The sequence below is a fragment of the Tupaia chinensis genome, unplaced genomic scaffold, assembly GCF_000334495.1.
Source record: "Tupaia chinensis unplaced genomic scaffold, TupChi_1.0 Scaffold000066_1, whole genome shotgun sequence".
Classification (NCBI taxonomy): domain Eukaryota; kingdom Metazoa; phylum Chordata; class Mammalia; order Scandentia; family Tupaiidae; genus Tupaia; species Tupaia belangeri.
Genome location: NW_006159525.1, coordinates 8740821 through 8762557, shown reverse-complemented (window position 1 = coordinate 8762557; position 21737 = coordinate 8740821). Strand labels below are relative to the sequence as shown.

General features: G+C 37.1%; 1 long non-coding RNA gene across 1 annotated transcript; it reads right to left on the bottom strand.

The window, feature by feature from the left end:
• Nucleotides 1-1568: 1568 nt before the first annotated feature.
• On the bottom strand, nt 1569-4502 carry LOC102483562 (uncharacterized). The gene is made up of 4 exons (XR_333573.1): nt 4299-4502; nt 2886-3027; nt 2720-2785; nt 1569-1652 (listed from the first exon to the last, which is right to left on the bottom strand). It is a non-coding gene; the product is annotated as an uncharacterized LOC102483562 (long non-coding RNA).
• Between the last annotated feature and the right edge of the window lie 17235 nt (nt 4503-21737).

Here is a 21737-nt window from a genome sequence, read left to right as displayed (position 1 = left end):
AGGCACATAGCTACTCTGTCAGGGTTCGTTTGTCGGCTAGAGAGATACCCCACTATATACAATAAAACCTTATATTTTGTTTTTATTATTATTATTTTAATTTTTACAAAAACCTTATATTTGCTGGCCCAGAATATACATTTGTGGATTATCTCTGACATGGAACAATATGGGAACCAAGAGACATCTGATTTCCAAAAAACTCCATGTTAAAATGTTTGGAAGCAACAAAAAGGACACATAGTATAAGAAATGAAATCTGCTTCTGTCTGAAGATGGGGGTAAAGTTAAACAATACCTCACGTGTCCAGAGGAAAATACAGTCGGCTTTCCACACATTGCTAATAGAATCATGAACTGATTGATCATGTCAAATTTGCAATTTGGCAAAATATACCAAGAATCTTTAAAATGTCATTTCAATTCTGGGAATTTATCCCAAGAAAGTTAATTCCAACTTTAAAAAGACATATGCCTGGGACCAGCAGATGGTGAAATGGTTACATCGCTGGACTCTCACGTAGTTGCCCATGGTCTGAGTACCAAATTTGGCAGCTTGAAACTCACACTGGGCGTGTGTGCATGTGTGCCCAAGATCCCAAGACAAGAATGAAGGAGAAGGGATTGTGGTATGGTCATCCTCCCAAGGGGCAATTTCTCACTGTCTTTCTGTCTCTCTAGTGCGTGCACATGCCCTATAGCAAAAATCTCTCTCTCGAATTATAAACAACAAAAATGCTACATCACAACTTGGTTAAATTAAATTGTGATAAAATATATCAGCTCAACTAAACAGTTTATAGTGATTTAAATTACTATTATACATTTTAGTAATTAACTTAATATTTAATTTACATTAAAAATGTGAGGTATTAGATAAAAATTCAGAATAGAATTTGATTATACCTATGTCAATTAGAGAAAGATAAATATGTATGATGAAGGACTAAAATATATAGGATTTCCTCCTTTTTTCAAACTTTTCTTGACTATGAAGATGCTACTTTTATAACATAACTCTTTTCTCTCCAGTTATATATTTTCATTGCAAAATGATATACCATCAGCCCTGTATCCAGGGGCTCCCATTCATAGATTGAACCAAGTGCATGTAGAATGTTACATTGTTGTTAATATGTAATATTTAGTTAGTAGTACTATTATGAAGTTTGTATCTGTACCAAACAGGTGCAGATTTTCTTTCCTTTTCATTATTCCCTAAGCAATATAATAATCATAGTATAACAATTTAGTTACATAATATTTATACTGTATTAGGTATTATGAGTAATCTAGAAATAATTTAACTACAAGAAAATGTGCATAGGTTATAGGCAAATACTGTGCTGCTTTATATAAGGGACTAGTTTATCCATGGATTTCAATATTCATGGAATGGTCCTGGAATCAATTCACCATCTACACCAAGGGACAACTATAGGCTCTTTATGAGAAAAAATTTTAAAAATTCAACACATGCATTAGTCTGCTTGGCCAGCCATAATACAACATAATGACTGTGTAACTTAAACCACAGAAATGTATCTTCTCACAGTTCTGGAGGATCAAAGTCCTAGATCAAGGTCTGGCATATTTAGTTCCTGGTACAGATTCTCTTCTTGACTTGTGGACAGGTACCTTCTCATTGTATCCTTACAAAAATGGAGAAAGATATCTAGTATCTCTTCCTCTTCTTGTAAGAGCATCAACTTTATCAGATTATACCCCTACCCTTATGATTTCATTTAACCAACATTACCTCCTTGCAGATTCTATTCTAAATACAGCCAGCGTTGGGAGTATGTTCAATAAATCAAAGTATCATCTTTCATCAACCCTTCTTCCTATAGGAGCCCACCCCTAACAAAGTAGGGTGCATCCCTCCAGATAGCTATTCTTAGTTTTGAAAATATTTGAAAAAATATTCAACTAATGTATACAAATACCTCCAGAAATGTCAAAGCAGTGTAAAACTTTTGTGGCAGTTGAGAAAAATTCTGCCACTCATTTTCCAAAGCAACATTTTAAGCCGCTGGATTCTTAGTTTTAGTTATGTTTTTCTGCCACTTAACTATGTATTTCTAAACCATATGTTTATACTACTCTTTTTTAGTTGTTCTTTTCAGATGTTATTTACCAATGCCCCATTACTACAGACCAACATCCAGTTCCCATGTATAATTCCTCTCCCCAAACTTTTCCATTACTCCATCCCCCCAATTAACTAAGCAATATATTTACATAAACACAATTTAGAAAATTATTTTTTCCTCCAAAATGCTACCAGAAAGATTAAAGTGAGATCCAGTAATGCTGAGTTGTGTACTATTAATTTATATAGCTATAGAAAAATGTAATTGCTCCAAATATGTGAAGATTTATAGAGTATTCTTGTCTGATGATGCAGAAAAACTAAAAGCCTGAGTGACATTAGGTCAATGGTGCTAGAATAAATAAATATTCATATAAAAAAAAAGCATTGACACCCATCTTACACATCAAGCAACATTAAAGTAAAATTAAATTTACAATTTTGAGATATATCTTTGATCTAAATATACAAAATAACATTGCTAAAGGAAAAAGATAATATTTTTGCCACCCTGACTCAGATGAAGATTTCTTAAACAGGAGAAAAAACATGGTAAATTAAACTCAAGAAAGAGATGGATGGTGAAACAAGAAATAGCTCCTAAGGATAGATATCATTTCCACTCACATTTTATGGATGCAAGTAAATCATTTGGCCTCTCTTGAATTCAACAGGTAGGAATGTTTAAACTTTCTAAAGTGAGGTTAACACAAAAAGAGAAAATGTAATATTTTGCCAGAAGAAATATGATCTTCCAAAGAGAAATCTAAAGTGACAGAGACATGAATGTTACCTTTTGTTATGCTGTTGGCTGCTGACCTGAAACAGGGTCAGTCGGAAAGTAGAATAAAGGAGATCAGAAATAAAAATGGAAGTCCAAAGGCCACCTTAGCAGTAAGATTGTCTTCTCTGAATATCTCAGCAAAATCGAGGATCTGCAGAAAGTCAGCAGACAGAAATTTTCAGAAAAAGTTACAAACCCTTTCCTAAGTGCAAAATTATTTCTTAAGAAAATCACAAGAAAAAGAGAAAGGGGGGGAAATCACTATAGGGGAAGGGTGGGTAGCAGGAATTGGATGAGAGGGGCTTAGGGAGGAAGTACTTGGCAGACAGAAGAATGTAAACTTCTCCAATAAGAGGGATGCCTATGGTCATGTCTTTGATTTCATGGTCACGTAATGCATGCTTCTGAAAACTGTATTGAGTTCTATGGAGATGGCCTCCAATTAAATTTTTAAACAAGAAGTAAAAAAAGATAATTCTTTACATGGAATATATTTACTGTTTTGGAAACAAACATGTTACATTTAACCCATTTCTATACAGAGAGTCAGGGACTCCATTACCAGGGCAGTCAAGTTATCAGCATATTGGAGACCAACAGTTGGCATAATGGCTATGTCGCTGGATTCCCATGTAGTTGACCGCGGTTTGAGTCCTGGACTTGGTGGCTTAAACTCATGCCAGGTGTGTGTGCATGTGTGCCCAAGATCCCGAAAGGAGAATGGAGGAGAAGGGATTGCATCATGACCACTCCCCCATCCCGGGGGGTGATTTCTCGCTTTCTGTCTTTCTGGAGAGCCCATGTGCCCTATAGCAAAAAACTCTCCAAAAAAAAAGTTATCAGCATATTTGGAAAACAGTCCTGAGTGTTGAGAGAGCAAACACCACCACCTCATGAAAGCGCCCGAACTCTATTGTGTGATGTGATACTTAGTCTACTTAGTCTGCTTTTGCACATAGTCAAAACCCTGTTGCCATTTTTCTTTCATAAAAAATAATGTGCTTTTTTATTTATTTTTATTGCCAGAGGATGTGTGAGCCCATCAGAGACAGAGAAAGTGGGAGAGGGAGAGGAAGACAGAAATCATCCCCCAGTGGGGTGTGGTTATCGCCTCAATCCCTTTCCTCCATTTTTTTTAAAAGTAATATGCCTTTTGAAATAAATCTGTGTAGTTTATAACTGCTTAGCCATTAGAAGAATTTGGTTAATCTGATCAATGACATTGTTGATCAGTGATCAGACAATGTTGAAATTAGCTACAAAGTAATGGAATGTGATATCCAAATCAAAAAATAAACTATGCCTTCTGATAATACCTTTAATTATGCATCGTTATCATTTAAACAACTGCATTAGTTTCCATCACAATGTCTTCAAATTCACCACCCCCATATGATGGAAAAATTGCATCACTGGTGATACCTGTAGAGCCTGACAGAAAGGAGAGAGCAGAGACAGCTGTGACTTTCGTATTTCCTCAGAGACTGGTGTTATCTACAAAAATAGCAGTTCCGTCAAAGCATTCCACCTGACTCCTGGGCTCGGGTGAAAGGATTGTAATTGATCACGTCGACTCATTCCATAAAACATGTTGAAAAGTGGCTATTGCAAAGGCAATGTCATGCTATGAATACTAAACGGAAATAGAAAACAGAAGGGCATGATTTCACCCCATGGTCAAGGTGAACAGTTTTTCCAGGCAATAATTTCCAGTTTTTCTTCGTAATCATATACAGACAAGAAGTGGTGAAACTAAATAGTTTACATTTTTTCATGTTAAATCATATAAAATGTTAATCATTCACTTACTTTCATTAAGAATTGAACTTCTGGGGTCAGCAGGTGGCGTGGTGGTTATGAGCGCTGGACTCCCACTTGGCTGACAACAGTTCGAGTCCCAGACCTGGTGACTTACTTTCTGGCTTTCTCTCTCTCTCTCTCTCTCTCTGTCCCTCTTTGGTCAAATTAAAACATAAATAAATAAGTAAAGCTAAATAAAATAATTCTTTAAAAAAATTGAACTTCTAGCAAGTTTATATTTAAATAATAAAGTTTGACAGCCATAGAGAGACTTTTAGGGATATATTGTAGGATGTGTTTGCTTCTATGTTTTAACTAAGAATGACTAAATAACCACACTGACTTTATCTATAGCAAAGATACTAAATTTCTATAAACTACAGCTTGGTCAGCTTTTCTATTGGCATGCAACTGTTACATTTTTCTAAAAAGTTATTCAGGGAACAGCTAACGAAGCAGCAATAATGTAATACTCTGCAATACTGAACCCCGTAGAAAGGTTCCAGAATCTCATTCCAGGGTCTCCTTGTACCTATGTTATAAACTGAGTGGGGCTTGGGGTGGTTGAGGAACTGGACTCCCATGTGGTCGATTGTGGTTGAGACCTGGACACAGTGGCTTGGAACTCACTCTAGGCACATGCGTGTTCATTCCCTACATGCCAAGAGGAGAATGGAGGAGAAGGGATTACAGACGGCATGGCCATTCTGGCTGCAGAGTGAGTTCTCACTTTCTGTCTTTCTGTCTCTCCAGCAAGCATACACATATTATAGCAAAAATCTTACCAAAACAAAAAATGCTTCCAAAATGTCATGTATCATGCTCTCCATCACAATGTCACACTGACTAAAGACGACCTTTTATGCTATTATCACTCATCCTCAGAATAAGGTACAAGGCATCACATTACCCAGTGTTTAATTGTCATCGCCCATTTTTCTTCCCTCTTGATTTCTCCACTCCACTCAGCCTCATGAATGAACCAAGTACACTTCTTGTGAGCTTGTTTCTCCTCTGCTCAGAAGGATCTTTCCCAAGATAGCCTTGTGACCTATTACCTCATGTCCTTTATCCTTGATCAAATAGTAGTTTTTCTGAAAGCGATCCTTGACATGAGTGTCACTGTGTGTTCTCCATCCTATTGGGATTTGACTGCTCATACGCAGGGCTTAACCTGCTACTTTACAGTGCCAGCCCCAAGATACTCTTTTTTTTTTTTTTTTTTGAGAGTTCTTTTGCTATAGGGTACGTGTGCACACTGGAAAGACAGAGAGACAGAAAGTGAGAAATCATCCCCCAGGGGGGATGGCCACACTGCAATCCCTTCTCCTCCATTCTCCTCTCGGAATCTTGGGCATGCATGCACATGCACCTGGCATAAGTTCAAGCCACCGGGTCCGGGACTCAAACTGCAGTCAACTACATGGGAGTCCAGCAACATAGCCATTATGCTATCTACAGGTCCCAGCCCCAAGATACTCTTAATGTAGCTTTAACACATAGCTTTTCTGCTACTTCTACTCAGAAAAACAGCTTCATTTTATTTATTAAAATGACCATTCTATTGCAATAACTATATTTCTGAGCTTTTTAAAAAGAACTTTCTTCTTCCCTCATTTGGATAGGGCTTCTTATTTTGGTTGCAGAGAGGTAAGGTATGTGATGGACCTTCCCTCTTCATGTCACTCACTCCTTCACTTCCTCTCCCCTTCTGGCTTACTTTGATTTGGGTGTGGGCATATAGACATGGTGATGGAAAATGCAGTAGGACTGAGTAAGTATAGTTGGATTCTAGCTCTGTTTTTTTAAGATTCAAAAGTATATCAAGCTGGCTCTTTCTCACCCATAGTATTTCTCTGGGTGTTTTAGATCAGCAATATATTTCCTTACACTGCTATTTACCTCAACATCTCTGTAGTCAGTCACCCCTTTACTTGATCAACTCTCTTTCTCTCTTTTTCTTTTTCTTTTTTTTTTTTTTTAGATATTTTTGTTATAAGACACATGCACTCACCAGAAAGACAGAGAGAGACAGAGAGACAGAAAGCGAATGAGAAATCACCCCCCAGGGAGGATGACCATGACTCAATCACTTCTCCTCCATTCTCCTCTTGGGATCTTGGGCATGCATGCACACGCACCCAGAGTGAGTTTAATCCACTGAGTCTGGGACTCGAACTGTGGTCCACTACATGGGAGCCCAGCGACATAGCCATTACACCATCTCCTGGCCCCTTAATCAACTCTCTTGAGCAAAATCTCTCCTAGGCTCTCTCTTGTGTCCCCTCCCATTCTAGAGATCACACATCCTTGTTTGCTGGTGCATGTACAGTTTTCTCATCTATTTCCCTGCATGCTTTGCACCACCACAAGTTTGTAACTCTGACTTCAGTCTTTCATCTTCCATCCTTAAAAGGGTGGGATCAAATGTACCTCTCTTCCAGTTACTAAGATTACATCACAAATTACCCTCAAACTTATAATGCAACATGACCATTTATTGTGCTCAAGGATTCTGAGTCAGGAACCCAGGCAGGGCATAAGGAGATTATTTCATTATGTCTGAGGGGCTTAGTACCAAGATCCAAAGGCTACGAGGAGAATTACCTAAAGGTAATTCACTCTTGTCAGGTGGCTAATGAAAGCTCTTGGCTGGGGTCTTGGTTCCTTTCCAAGCACCCACCCGAAGAGGGCTAAGTTGAACTTGCTCATTGTATAGGACTTACTTCTCCCAAACAAGAATCTTGAGTTATAGGAGTTAGGAAGAGGCTGCATCCTTTGATGACCTAGACTTGGAAGTTACACAGCATCCTTCCACTCTGCTATGATGGTCAGGAGTTACATCCCACCCAGTTTGATGGGAAAGCAACAGACTCCTTCTATTCCTTGCAACTGGTAAAGTTCTGGAAGAACATAGTACTATGGTCTTTTTAGTAAAACACAATGTGCCAAAAAGTCCTTCATTTTTTCCAAACTGTTAGGGAGAGATGCCAGATACTAAACCCTCTCACTTAGCTTGAGATAAAGTAAAACTCTTCGTTCTCTCTTCCATGCTGAATATGGAAAATGAAAAATAATAATAATAATGCCATAAAAGCCAATGACAGTCTTCAATGAAGTTCTCTAGTCTTCAAAGAAGTTATCTTTTCCTTTTCACTTCCCAACTTAGTCTTTTTTAACTTCAAGGTGAGTATTGGGCTAAAGAGGCAAAACAGGTCTTCCTCACTTTATTTGCATATCCTGCATAAGTGGGCTAACACCTCAGGTTAGAAGCTAGGGAATGCATGCTTTTTTAACTCCTCCTCCTTGGGAAAACCTGAAATGGAGAGAAAGTCCCAATTAAGCATTTCATTAATGAGGAAGTAGAATATAGCAGTGCACAAGAGAAATACAGCCAACTTGAGTGGATTTAATTTTAGAAATATAAGGATGGTACTTTATAAAGAAATCTGTTAACATAATGTTTATCAACCAGAATATAGAGAGTACTTTTATAGGACAATAGAAAAATATACGGAGTCTCATGGGAAATAGAACAAGGACTTAAAGTGACAGGTCAAACAGACACACAAATACAAATAGCCAATGTAAAACTATATAATCTAGTTAGAAAAACAAGATTATATAAATTAACGCAAGTGCTTTTTTTTGAGAGAGGTTTTTGCTATAGGACATGTGTGCTCACTGGAGAGACAGAGGGACAAAAAGTGAGAAATTACTCCCCAGGGGCAATGCCCATGCCACAATCCCTTCTCCCTAGTTATCCTCTCAGGATTTTGGGTGCACATGCACCCAGAATGAGTTTTAAGTCGTTGGGTCTGGGATTCAAATTACAGTGGACTATGTAGGAGTCCAGCACCTTAACCATTATGTCACCTGCTGGTCCCAAAGCAAGTACCATTTTTAATCTATAAATTTATAGATAATATATAAAAATAAAAATCACTTTTCTAGTTCAAAATGTAAAAGGAAAAATCCAGCCAATTAAATTGAGTGGAGTATAATTGAGCAAATTTTAACAGGATTCAAATTGGATGGTTTTCCCTGAACTTCTGGACAACTCCAGGTAGCCTCATGCTCACAAGATATTTAAGTTCCAGAAAAGGAAAGTGATGGGTACAGGAACAGAAAAGTGACATACAAAAACGAAAGTGAAGAAATTAGGTAGGGAAACAATCCAGGGTGGTTACATTCTGAAGTTGTCTGCCTTCACACAGTTTAAGAGGCAGAATGCCTGCGATAAACTGAAGCATTACTGCCATGATTGGCTGTAACTTAACAAGAAAAAAAAATGAGGTCACACTTTGTTTACAGAAATCAAGTGGGAGTATGGATACTTTTTCAATATTCTTTAACAAGAAGATGTTCTTTAACAAGCATAGGTTAATTTCGGGTATATGTGTACACACAGTGTGTATTTTTTTTCCAATCACAAAAGTAAAATGTTAGCATAGGACATTTTCAGGTCTAAGATCCTATCATTTCATTTATTTATTTCTTCCATGAGAGAGAGATAGGCACTCCCAAAAGGGTCTTCATGCCACAATCCTCCCCAAGGCTCAGGCAGCCCAGATTATAAGCACATACACAAGCCTGACACCTAAAGGCAAGCCTCAGGATGGGAACGTTGAACCTTCCCACGTGGATTCAGCATCACAGAGTATTATTCCACCACTGCACCACCATCTGGCTCCAAGTTCTATCATTTAAAGCTAAGTTTTTTTTTTTCTTTTGCAATATTTTTAATCAGCTCTGATTTCCTGGCTCCAAAACAGAATATTGTCCCCATTGCTAGAAAAAAAGAAAGGCCAGATGTGTCAGCTTATCATTCAAAGTTTTCTGCTTTTATTCCAGTGTGCTTTCCATTCCAACTCTGTGCACCTTGATTTGCAATTATATCAACTGACTGACTCCTATTCCCTCATGGCTCTACATAATTATTCACATCATATTCCTTACTTAGAATATCTCCATGGAATACTACTCAACCATAAAAACAAGGCCCTGGAATCTGATAGAAAGTGGAAAATTATGGGAGATTTGTTGCTGAGTGAAGCAAGTCAGGCTATGAAAGAGAGACATTGTATGTCTCCACTTAACATATACCGACTGTCTGCAATCTATGGTAGTGGCTGAAAGACTAGAAGACATAAAAGCATTAAAAATTGTTATGGACACTAGAGGCAGAGTGTGGGAGGGGAAAGGTGTAGGAAAGGAAATTTGGGGAAAAAAGAGGTAAGACATTTGTAGAACACAGATATGGTTTATTATTTGTTGACAAGGACATGTATAGTATTCTCAGCAGGGCTGGACTGAGGTGTACATCATGCTGGGTAAAGTCTCTTTACAATCTAAATGATGTATAGCAATTAAATGTATAATTTTTTTTTTTTTTTGGAGAGATTTTTGCTATAGGGCGCGTGCGCTCGCCAGACAGACAGAGAGAGACATAGAGACAGAAAGCGAGAAATCACCCCCCAGGGGGGATGGTCACGCCGCAATCCCTTCTCCTCCATTCTCCTCCCGGGATCTTGGGCATGCACGCACACGCGCCCGGCGTGAGTTAAAATTTTTTTTTTAAAAAAAGAATATTCTCCCTCAACATTTTAATGATGCTTAAATACTATTAAGTCACAATAGGTATGTGTATATGTGTGCCAAAAATCTCAAGAGGAGAATGGAGGAGATGGGATTGTGGTGTGGCCATCCCCCCAGGGGGTGATTTCTCATTTTCAGTCTCTCTGTCTCTCTCTCTCTGTCTCTCCTGCAAACACATGTGCTCTACAGCAAAAATCTCTCTTTAAAAAAAAATACTGTTAAGATTTAGATAAACAATACCAACATGTTATTAAAGCTCTTAATGACCCTCTAAAGATAAAACAATTTTTCCAATCATCCAAGCACTTCATTGACACCACTGTTATAACATTTTCTTCTATTCTTATTTGTCTGACCACAGATCTCCACTTTACCACTAAATGTTATTTTATCAAAAGCAAGAGCCATGTTTTATTCATATTTTGTATCCCTAACAATGCTTAGCCAAATACCTTGTGTGTGACCTTTTTCTTTCAATAACAAAGATGAATATACTGTTAGTAATAAGCCTGTTATTTCTTGTTTACTACAGTACATCATTGTAGAAAGCACTTGATACGAATCATTTAAGCCTCACAACCTCTTGAGATAGAAACTACTATTAGTCTAATTACAGACTAAGAATCCAAAGCATAAAGAGGATAAGTAATTTGCCTATGCAAAAGCAAATCTCTTCATTTGAGCCCTTTTCTCTTCTCTAATGGACCTAATAATGAATCCTCAAAGCCTCATAGCTTTCATTCAGTGTATCATGACAGAGAATGAGGAAAGAAAGAAATGAGAAAACTCTCTGAAGAATAAAAATGGATAAATTGCATACACATTCCAAGGAGGAAGAGATCATCAGATTCTAAAATGGTCTGATGGTAAGAATGAAGGAAATAAAAAAAGATAAAATTAGTAAAAGCAGATCAACTATTTAAAGATTATCATCTTAAGAAAATAATTGGTTCTATGACTTTTAAAAGCAATCTTTAAACTGATGAAAAAAATAAAAACAAATCTAACTTACCCATAAATCAAATGGGTGCTAAAACACATTTTACCTTCTAATTTTGCTTGAATGAGTGTTTGAATGGAATCTCTATTGAATTGATTACAGCTGTATGTAACCTAACCCATCTTCTATTTTGAAAAAAAGTAATAGTCTTATAAGGATTAAAATGTTGTGTGTTTTTCTAACTCATTTGGTATTTGTTCAAACCCCACAGTGTCATGACTTTGAGGATGTTGGATTTGGATCATTCGAGGAGCAAACGGGCATGTTTTAAGAGGTTAGCTGGAGCGCCATATGCTTACTTGATACTCTGCTTCCAGTTCCATAACGACAAAAAAACCTGGCTGTTTCTGCTCATAAGTTCATGGGCTCAGAACACTCCAGACAATATAGGCATTTACCAGGCTTAGAATGTACTGCATAAGACTGAAACTTTGGATCCCAGTTGAGTGTAAACCTAAACTCCCTAAACGTAAGCAGCTAGAGTGTGTAATTCATGGCAGAAACCTGACGTTGAAAAAGAGGAATGTTAGATGGAATAAAAACAAGAAGAAATGAAGTGAGAATCCCAGAGCCTTCCTTGCACACCAGAGTAAAGGACATGTGTGTTGCATTCTTTCCTTTTGTGGGACCCTTTCACACCTGATGTTGCCTTCCTCTAGAACTAGCCAAAACGATCTGATTTCTAAGTCTTGGTGGGGAGCAATGATTCTATCCCAGAAGAGGCAAAGGTTCATAATTCCTACCATTCTTCTTCCTTTTAAAATATCCTAATATAAAACAGTTTATTTAGCACAATAACTCAGGAGAAGTAAAAGGCATTTTCACGTGCATGTAATACATGAATGTTGGTAAATATACTTACAAATTGAACTACTAGCGCATCACCTCTGCCTCAGAGCTTGTGTTCCTTGTTTTTATCTCTCTCTCTCTCTTAATTGATTGACTGGTTTGTTAGACCTATTTGTTTAGAGAAATGGCCTTGGAGGTGAATCAGCTCTATTTGAAGGTGGTTTCATACTAGATCAAAAATGACTGTTCTCCTGGACACACAGTCCTCAGAAAAAGTGTAGACTGTGTTTATTAAAGTAAAATATTTTTCAAAAATTAAATACTATTTATTAATGTTTATAGAAAGAATAGTTTATGTATGTACTCTTTCATCAATTCTGTCTTAAGCCATGATGTGCTCAGCACTGACATTTACAGAAAGGATTGCTAAAATAAAGTATTTATTGATAGGAACTATTGAAAACTAGCATGGGAGTTAAAACAATGATGGTAGCTATAGATAATCTCCTTGAGATCTTTGTCACACATTCCTGATGAAATCCTGTGTTACCAACAAAATAACTGTCATATATAAATGTGTTTGTATTCAAGTAGAGTAGATGGATGGAAGTTTTTCCTCTGCCACAATTATTTTCAAAAACACAATAGTGCATTCATTCCCGGTTAATAAGGCAATGCTGCCACCTTCACCAAGGCATGTAACTTCACCAAGCTGCTGTTTAGGGACTAAAGTGAATACTTACTAGATGAATGTGCGAAGTAAATGGAAGAACAAAATATCAATACAGTATCTTTTCAGAAATCTTAATAGCATAGTCCCTTTCAATTATGAAAGTGTATTACTAACACTAAATCATAGACATTGGCACAATATAAGATATAATTCTAGCCATCAGAGGTTTCCAAAAACCATTAAAGACACTGAGCACTGGTGATGGCTCTCCCTAGGTGTCTTACACACATAACCACTGGAGGAAACACTGCAGAAGGGGTCCGAACATCAGATGGGTAGCTGAACTAAGTGACTCTCAAGATTCTTTTTTCTCATTCTATTACTTTTGCATATTATTTATGCTTTACATCCTCCTCCTAGATGAAGTTTCTAGCTTACTCTTTCTCTAGAGTGGCTAAAAAGTAAAAACAACTTGTACTCTTGTCCAAATGTCAAAAGTTAAGCCATGGAGCTAGCCCCCTCTGCAGTGCTTAGCTTACAGATGTGGATGACCCAAAAGAATCAGGTGTAGGTTTATTAAAAATTGAGTTTTATGTGGCTCTCTTAATTTTTGTTTGTTTGTTTGTTTGTTTTTGTTTTGTTTTCAGGTTTTTGCCATAAGGCACATGCACTCGCTGGAGAGAGAAAGGTAAAGTGAGAAATCACTTCCTGTAACGGATGGCCATACTGCAGTCCTTCTCCATTCTCCTCCTGGAATTTTAGGCACATGTGCACATGCACCTGGAGTGATCTTCAAGTCACCGGGACCATAACGACAGCTGTGGTTGGTCATGTGGGAGTCTAGCACCTTAACCACCATGCTACCTGCTGGCCCCTTGGCTCTCTTAATTTTTTTTTTTTTTTTTGAGAGAGAGATTTTTGCTATAGGGCACATACACTCGCCAGAGAGACAGAAAGCAAGAAACCATCCCCCATGGGGGGATGGCCATGCCACAATCCCTTCTCTATTCTCTCAGGATTTTGGGCATATATGCACACATGCTGGCATGAGTTTAAGCTGCTGCATCTGGGACTTGAACTGTGGTCGACTATATGGGAGTTCAGTGATGTAACTATTATGCTATATTTTGGTCTCAGCACTCTTACTTTTGATAAGAGGACCCCAGCACCAAAACTAGGTCTGTCTGGCTTCAGAGACATTGTACTGAATCTCTACCCCACACGGCTTTCCAGTTGTGTTTATTTACTACCCGATAAGACTAGTTTAGGGACCAGCAGTTAGCGTAATGGCTATGTCGCTGGACTCCCATGTAGTCAACCGCGGTTCGAGTCCCGGACCCGGATGCTTAAACTCATGCCGGACGAGTGTGCGTGCGTGCGTGCCCAAGATCCCTAGAGGAGAATGGAGGAGAAGGGATTGCAGCATGGCCATCCCCCCTGGGGAGGTGATTTCTCGCTTTCTATCTCTCTGTCTCTCTGTCTGTCTGGCGAGCGCACGCCCTCTATAGCAAAAACCTCTCCAAAAAAAGAAAAAAAAAAAAAAAAAAAAGACTAGTTTAGTCCAGCAATGGAAGTTAAGGTTTCTTTGCCTGCCAATGTAATTCGGCAAACATTTACCATGAGCCTTAAAATTTCTAACTCCACAGGCAGTTATGGCTGTGTTTTCTGAGCACTGGCCTTGCTGAGATATGGGATATGCCCTCAGTTTTTAAAATGTGCACACGGAAAATATTTAATAACATTTCATACCTCCAGACAAAATCTACATGTATACATAAGAGCGAAGTTAGAAACATCTTCCTCCCCAGAGACTAACCACTATGATCCTGCCTGGTGGTAATTCTGGGGCTGAGGTGTGGCAAGAGAGTGCAGTATTTCTTATTCACAATTTTAATTCATAGGCTTGAGAAACAGTTAACATAAATAGTGTTATAAAAAGTTACTTGTTTTGAAATAGTCTGAATTGGACTAATAAATCCAAGAGCAATTAGTCTGTAAGAGGAAACAAAGAAATGAAGCCAGAAGGGTTAGGGAGGAAAGGAAACTGATACTGTAAGAAGTTTGATTCAGGTGGAAGAGTTAAATTCAGCTGGAAAAATATGTGAAATGTGATTAATCTGGAGAAACATTCTGGCCATGAGTTAAGACATTCACTATAATTTATTTTTTCTTAGGTGGGCTTGTGGTAGGTAATTCTAGATTTCCCCCACAACTGATTCATTTCTACTTTCTGTTAAATAAAATGTTACTCTTCACACCACTTTCTCTGCTCCCTTACTTTGATTGGCAGACAAGGCCACAAGATTAGCTTTGGCCAATGAAATATGAGGAGAAGGCATATATCTGACTTCCAAGACATCATAATCATTGCTAGGGCTTGACTTTCTAACCTCTTTGCTCTATCACGGGGAACCTTGATGATTTCTGTCGAGATTGTAGTCTCCCATAAAAAGGTGTCAAATAAATACGTAGAGCAGAGCCTCTTAACAACCTACAATGGATAGACATATGACATGAGAAAAATATAAAAAAAAAAAATTTTGTGTGAAGCCATTGAGATTTGGGAATTGTTTGTTCCTTGGTCTGTCCTGACTGATGCATTCCTCATGGTGTAAACTAGTTAAAGGATTATAACAAATAGACTACCAGAAATTTACAACTTTAAATTTATTTATTTCTCCAAAGCTATAGCCCTGGGTTTTATTTATTTATTTTAGAAATTTCTACATAGTAGCAAAATGTTGGTGGAAAAATCAAATAATAGTTTATGATGTATTCAACTCTAATTTCACAGTAGATCTATGTCTATTGTAACATTTTATAATTAATAATGCACTAAGTTATGTTATTTTATCAGGATAAAGAACAAAACTTACTCATTATTATAGGTATCTCAATGCCTACCAAAATACTTTCAAAATAGCAAACATTTGTTAATTACTGACTAAAAATTCTTGGTCTGGGACCAGCACATGGTGTAATGTCTATATCGCTAGACTTCCACATAGTTAACCGCAGTTCGAGTCCTGGACCTGGTGACTTAAAACTCAAGTGAGGTATGTGTGTGTGCAAGCCCAAAATCCTGAGAAGAGAATGAAGTAGAAGATATTGCCATGTGGCCATCCTTCTTGGGGGGTGATTTCTCACTTTCCATCTCTCTTTTTCTCTGGCAAGTGCATTCACCCTATAGCAAAGCACTCTTACCAAAAAAAGAAAAAGAAAGAAGGAAAAAAAACATCTTGTTCTAGGCTAGGTGCAAAATTCATTATTATCTTTACTTTACCATTCTAGTTTAATTTGCTCTGATACTTGAACTCCTCAACCTATAAGGTTTAGCTTATGCTCTTCTCCCCATTTGAAATGCACTCCTTCCTGATGAATTTGGCATTTACAGGATCCTAGCTAAGCATCACTTAGCCCAGCAGTTCTCACTTTCTGATCTCAGGACCACTTGACTCTCTGAAAAATAACTGAGAATCCAAAAGAGCTCTGTTTACACAGAATATAGTTATTAATAGTTATTGTATGGGAATTTAAAACTGAGAGCATTTAAAATATGTATTGATTGGAGAAGGAGGGATGACAGTATGGCCATCCCTTGTGGGGGCAATTTCTGACTTTCTCTCTCTCTGTCTCTGTCTCTCCAGCAAGCACACATGACCTATAGCAAAAAATCTTTCTTAAAAAAAGTATCGATCAATTCATTTAAAATAATAATAATAAAATCATCACATGTTAATATAATACCATATTTTTATTCAGAAAACTATTTCCAAATAACAAATATTTTTAGTGAAAAGAATGGCATTGCTTTACATTTTCACAAAATTCTTTAACATCTGACTTAATGGAGGACATCTGGATTCTCTTATCTGATTCTGCATTCAATTTGTTGCAATATCCTACATCATAGATCTTCTGAAAAAATCTTACTCTATATTTTTTGAGGACAAAGGAATAAACATGACAAATGTCATCTTATTATGGAAATAGTGTTAAATTTTTGCACTGTCTGAAAGGGTTTGAAGACTTTCTTCTCAGAAATGCTTTTGTGTTGAGAAATTCTATAGCAGAGTTCACCATTTTTTTCTAATTATTTTATGTGTAAGAGACGTGGTTCTCAAACAAGGCTGTAAGTACCATGAGGGCAGGAACAAAGAATGCTCACAAAATACAGAAGAGACAAAGCCTATCATAACCTGCAGCCACAGAACTGTAACACAAAATTATCAACTATTAAAGCTATGTTATTTTGTAAAGAGACATACTAGTACAGAATAATCTAGGCTTTTTGATTTTATCTCACATCATTTCTTTCCACCTACAGAGACTACCAAAATAATGAACGGGGTAGTCCTCTTTATAGTTAATTTCTAATACTTTTACATAAATATATCTGTATATGATATTTGATATCGGTTTGAGTTCCTCTTATATAAATAAAATTTTCTTTTTAACTCAGAATACCAGTTTTGAGGTCTATATACATTGCTACTTACAAATCTAGCAAGTTTGTTTAAGCTCGATGGTCTTATGCCATGTCTTCTTTACTTCTTCCTGGTGATGGACATTTAAATGGTTTCCAATTGATCATATACATATAATGATGCTGAAATGAATATTTCTGTTCATATTTCTCAGTTAATCGTGCAATAATTACTCTAAATTAAAATGTTTTAAAATGAACCATCTGGGACTCCATACACATGCACTTTTCTGTTCTACCAGATGTAGTCCCTCTAAACTGTACACACAAATTTATACTTCCACCAGTGATTCATGAAAGTGCCATTGACCTCACACTTGGGATGGTCAGGTTTTATATTTGTTTGCCTTTGCCCTTCCGAGCCAAGCACAGTGTTACATCATAGTGATCTGGTCCCTCAGCACATACTAGTTTCCTGCAGCAGCTCTGGGCTGAAGCTTGGGCAGTTGGGCACTGACACCCTTTACAAGCTTAGGCACGCTGGCCCTTTTCTATGTGATCTATGCGGTGGACTAGTAGGCTGTCTCTCAAGAGGGCAGAATACAAAATATTCTGAGAAACTCCTTTTAATTTATTCCATTCCCAGAAGCACATTGTGTTCCACATTCTTTAAGTACAGTAGCTCTACTCATTTTGATTGTCCGCATCGTTAGCCTCCAAGACAGTCATTCTGCCTTTGAGGTTACCATTACCACAGTGCTGAGACAAGTGCAGCTGAAATGCCTCATCCTGGAGGGAAGCTGTCAGAACCATCTTCTGCAAACTTTACTGTGGGATGCATAGCTATGCAGTGAGAAGCCACCATCTGCATTCAATTACACTGCTGTAAGGCGAATGTAATTGTTTCAAGATGCTACAAATTACCAGATGTCGACAACCAACTCAAATGGCTTCCCTGCCCATAAGATGAGAGATTTGAAAATTGAGGAGGATGGTGGTATCTCCTTGATATTTCAAATATTTATCTTCTTATTTGAAGGGATCCTTGGACATGTATGTAAAAAAATGTGATGATAGCACTGTTGTACCATAGCTTGGCTTAAATACCCATGATAAAATAAGCCTGCAATCATGTGCACATTTTAAGTCAGGAAAGGCATATTAGAGATATCAGTGAGGACTGTTGGATGGCATACCCCAGGTATTCCAGGGAATTTGGTTACACAGTAGGTCTATATAGCTTTATGGTATTTTTGCAAAATAAAACTCAAATCTGCAATAAAAATCAATAAACTAGTCACAAAGAATGTAGGAAACCTGGAAAATACTATTATAATAATTTAAACAGGAAGATATTCATATTTGACAGAATAACTGAGTTATGAAGTGTAAATGTCACTTAAGACTGTTCAGTACAGATCAGAAACCAGTTACCCTGTCCAAGCAAAAACCTTCATTTCTTCCTCCCTTCTGTATTTGCAAACAGAAAGTATCGGTGGTCATTTCTGCTGAGCTTAAGTCCCTTGGTCACTTCCAGAAAAATCTCAAAGTTCACAAAATTTACAGTTTGATCCAATGATTTGCATATTATGCATAGACTCTTCCATTATTAAGTATCCTATAGCTATTTCCCAGGGATAGTTAATGAATAAAAAACAATCTCTGGATCTCAGCAATTTCTAAATTAGGACTTGATTTTTGTTCTTTCAAGTTCCAGATTCTCTCTCTCTCAAGCTAGAAATCAATATGTTTAACACTCTTTTCTTTAAGCCTAATTAATAGTATACTAGATTTTAAGTATCAAGAATGTCAATTTTAGTTCTATTCACAATGACATATGAAACTAAAGGACCAATTATATTTGATTAAATTATTATTCCAGAAGAATGACAAAAATAATTTACCATTCTTTCCCTGAAGAAAATAATGTCATATTAAGAATAAGCAAATCTGGGATGGTTCCATACTTAATTTTTTTATTATTATATAAAATATTTTGTAACTGAAATATGTATTAATAAGGTATTTAAAGAGATACATTTTCTTTTGGAGCAGGAATTATAGGAAGTACCAAGTTTGGTTTATGAACTTCATGAATTCTTCGATTTTTAGAGTAGGCATTGGTAATAACATACCTTTACCCAGAGATCACAAAAACAGGTAATCTGGGCACATGACGATGACAACAACAACAACAACACTGACAGGATAAAACTCATGCCAAAAATAATAAGCTTATTATTATACAATAAATAAATTTCATTTAACAAAGGCAAATACGATATGAAAAGGAAAAATGTAACCTCAAGCTGGGAAAAATCATTTTAAACTCTCAAACATTTACTTGATATTATCTTTCCAAGAATAATAGAACAAAAACAATCACATTCCTTTTCCTTTACATACATTTGTTCAGAGAAACCAGATGCAGAATAACGCTTTGCTCCCCTGCCAAACTGTCATCTCTGTTTAATATTTAAGTTTCATACAACATAAATGAAAGCAGCAGAAGTATCGTTAGTGCTGGTGGTTCTAAATTTGAATCATTTTTAACAGATCAGTGTATATCCTGAGAATAGACAGGAATCTATATTCTCCATCTCTTTGAGTGTTTTCCACTGTAATTCCAGTAATGATGAAAAGTAGAATGGTTTTCTAAATGTGGGCATGCACACACTTTCTACATGCCTTTCCTGTGGTAAAGTGTTTCAATATTGATGCTTATTCATGTCTTTTAGATGAATATTTGGGCTCCCCAAAACACATTCTTGTTCGAAGTCTATCATTGTCAAAACCACATAACTTATTCTAATTAAGTATTTACTTTTTGCTTTTTTTTCCCCAATCCTTGATTCCCTACATTTATTCATTTCATCTTCGCAACAACTCTTTGATGTAAATACTATTTCTGTATTCATTTTAAAGATCAAGAAATAGGCATAGAGCAATTAGTAACTTTGTTTCACATGACTGTGAGTTGAGTACTCTTTCTATCTCCCTTTCTCCCAAGACCCACTAAAGGTAAAGTCTGCATTATTTGCTCGGTTATTGCTTACCCACAGGCCTGCCCAACAGTGGTCATTGTTTCCCTCCAGATGGAATCTGTCTAATTCTCCTATTGGCTTGGGACTTGACCATGTCATTTTCTCTGGCCATTGGAATATGGGTAGAAGTTTATTGCCACATTCTAAGCAGAAGCTTTAAATGGGATTACATGGTTGGACATGGCCTCTCTTGTTTGTCGGTTCTCTGCTATAAAAACAGCATGCCCCAGATAGGAGCTTCCCCTTCATCCTGGGGACCACAATGAGAAATGGTGGGGAGCTCAGCCATGTCCAGCATTGTAAATGAGAATGACTGCTGACCCAGAGCTCTCATATGATGTCAATGGCAGATAAGGCTGGAAGACACTGAGTTCATGCAACTGCTAATGACAGCAGCAGACCGACCGAAAACTAATTTTAATAAAAGGAGAAATGCTATAAATGCACAACAATAAAAAGAACAAGAAAGAGGTCATCTGAGGATTAAAAGATTGAAAATTTCCTAGGAGACGGGAAGTTATTGGAGAAGTGTTGACCGGAACAGTCCAAGTGAAACACAGTTTGCAAAGTATGCAGAGGTGCTATTACCAGGTTGAGAAGAAACTGCCTTGCAGAACCTGGGAGAAAACTCTGACCTAGGGATACTAGGAACTCAAAGCCCATAAAGCGGCTAACCTCACTACCTAGTGCTCATGCTAAACCTAAGCTAACTGGTTAAGTGTCACTTAGTATATACAATGGCCATGCAATAATTCCTTCTCCATTCACCTGTTGGGATTTTGCGCCTGTATTCACACAAGCTATGGAATTTAAACCATGCAGTCAGCCATGTGGGATCCAGCCACCATAACCATCACACCAGTGAATGACCCACAGAAACTCTATTTTTTAAAATTACAACAAAGAGAGGGAGAGATAATCAAAGAAAAAGAAAGATTAAAAAATAAGAAAGACACCTTAAAAACTAAAAATAGTACTCCCAATAATGCTGAGGCTAAGTTTGATTATTTGATTAAGGTGGTGAAGGATAAAAATTTATTCAGAAGGATATTTTCTCTGATGTAATTAAGAAATAATCCATGAGGTGGTACTTTGAGACTGTGAATATCCTGTTCCACAGCTATCTTCCACCCGGTCAATAATATTAGCATCTACTGACAATCCATGCCTGAATTCAAGCATCATAGTGATTGATAGCAGAAAAGTGATACTTTCAAATTCTACCATTCATTGTACATTTATATCTGGTTCTCATTCCTTCTCCTTCCCTTCTGTTAATACTAAGGAGCCATGGACCTTCATCAGTTTTTAGCCAATGTATTGTTATCTATTTTTCTTTACATATTCAAATTGTCCTACTTTTGGCCTAAGGGAATCCCTACAACCCAGCTGCTATAAACTGCATGTCTAGAGATAAAGAAAACATGTTTTGAAGCAGACAGAAACCTAATACCATTGCAAATGAGAATGCCAAAGGAAAAGAGTCTAAAAGATTCCAGATTGAAAAATACCAACCAGCAGATAAATGAAC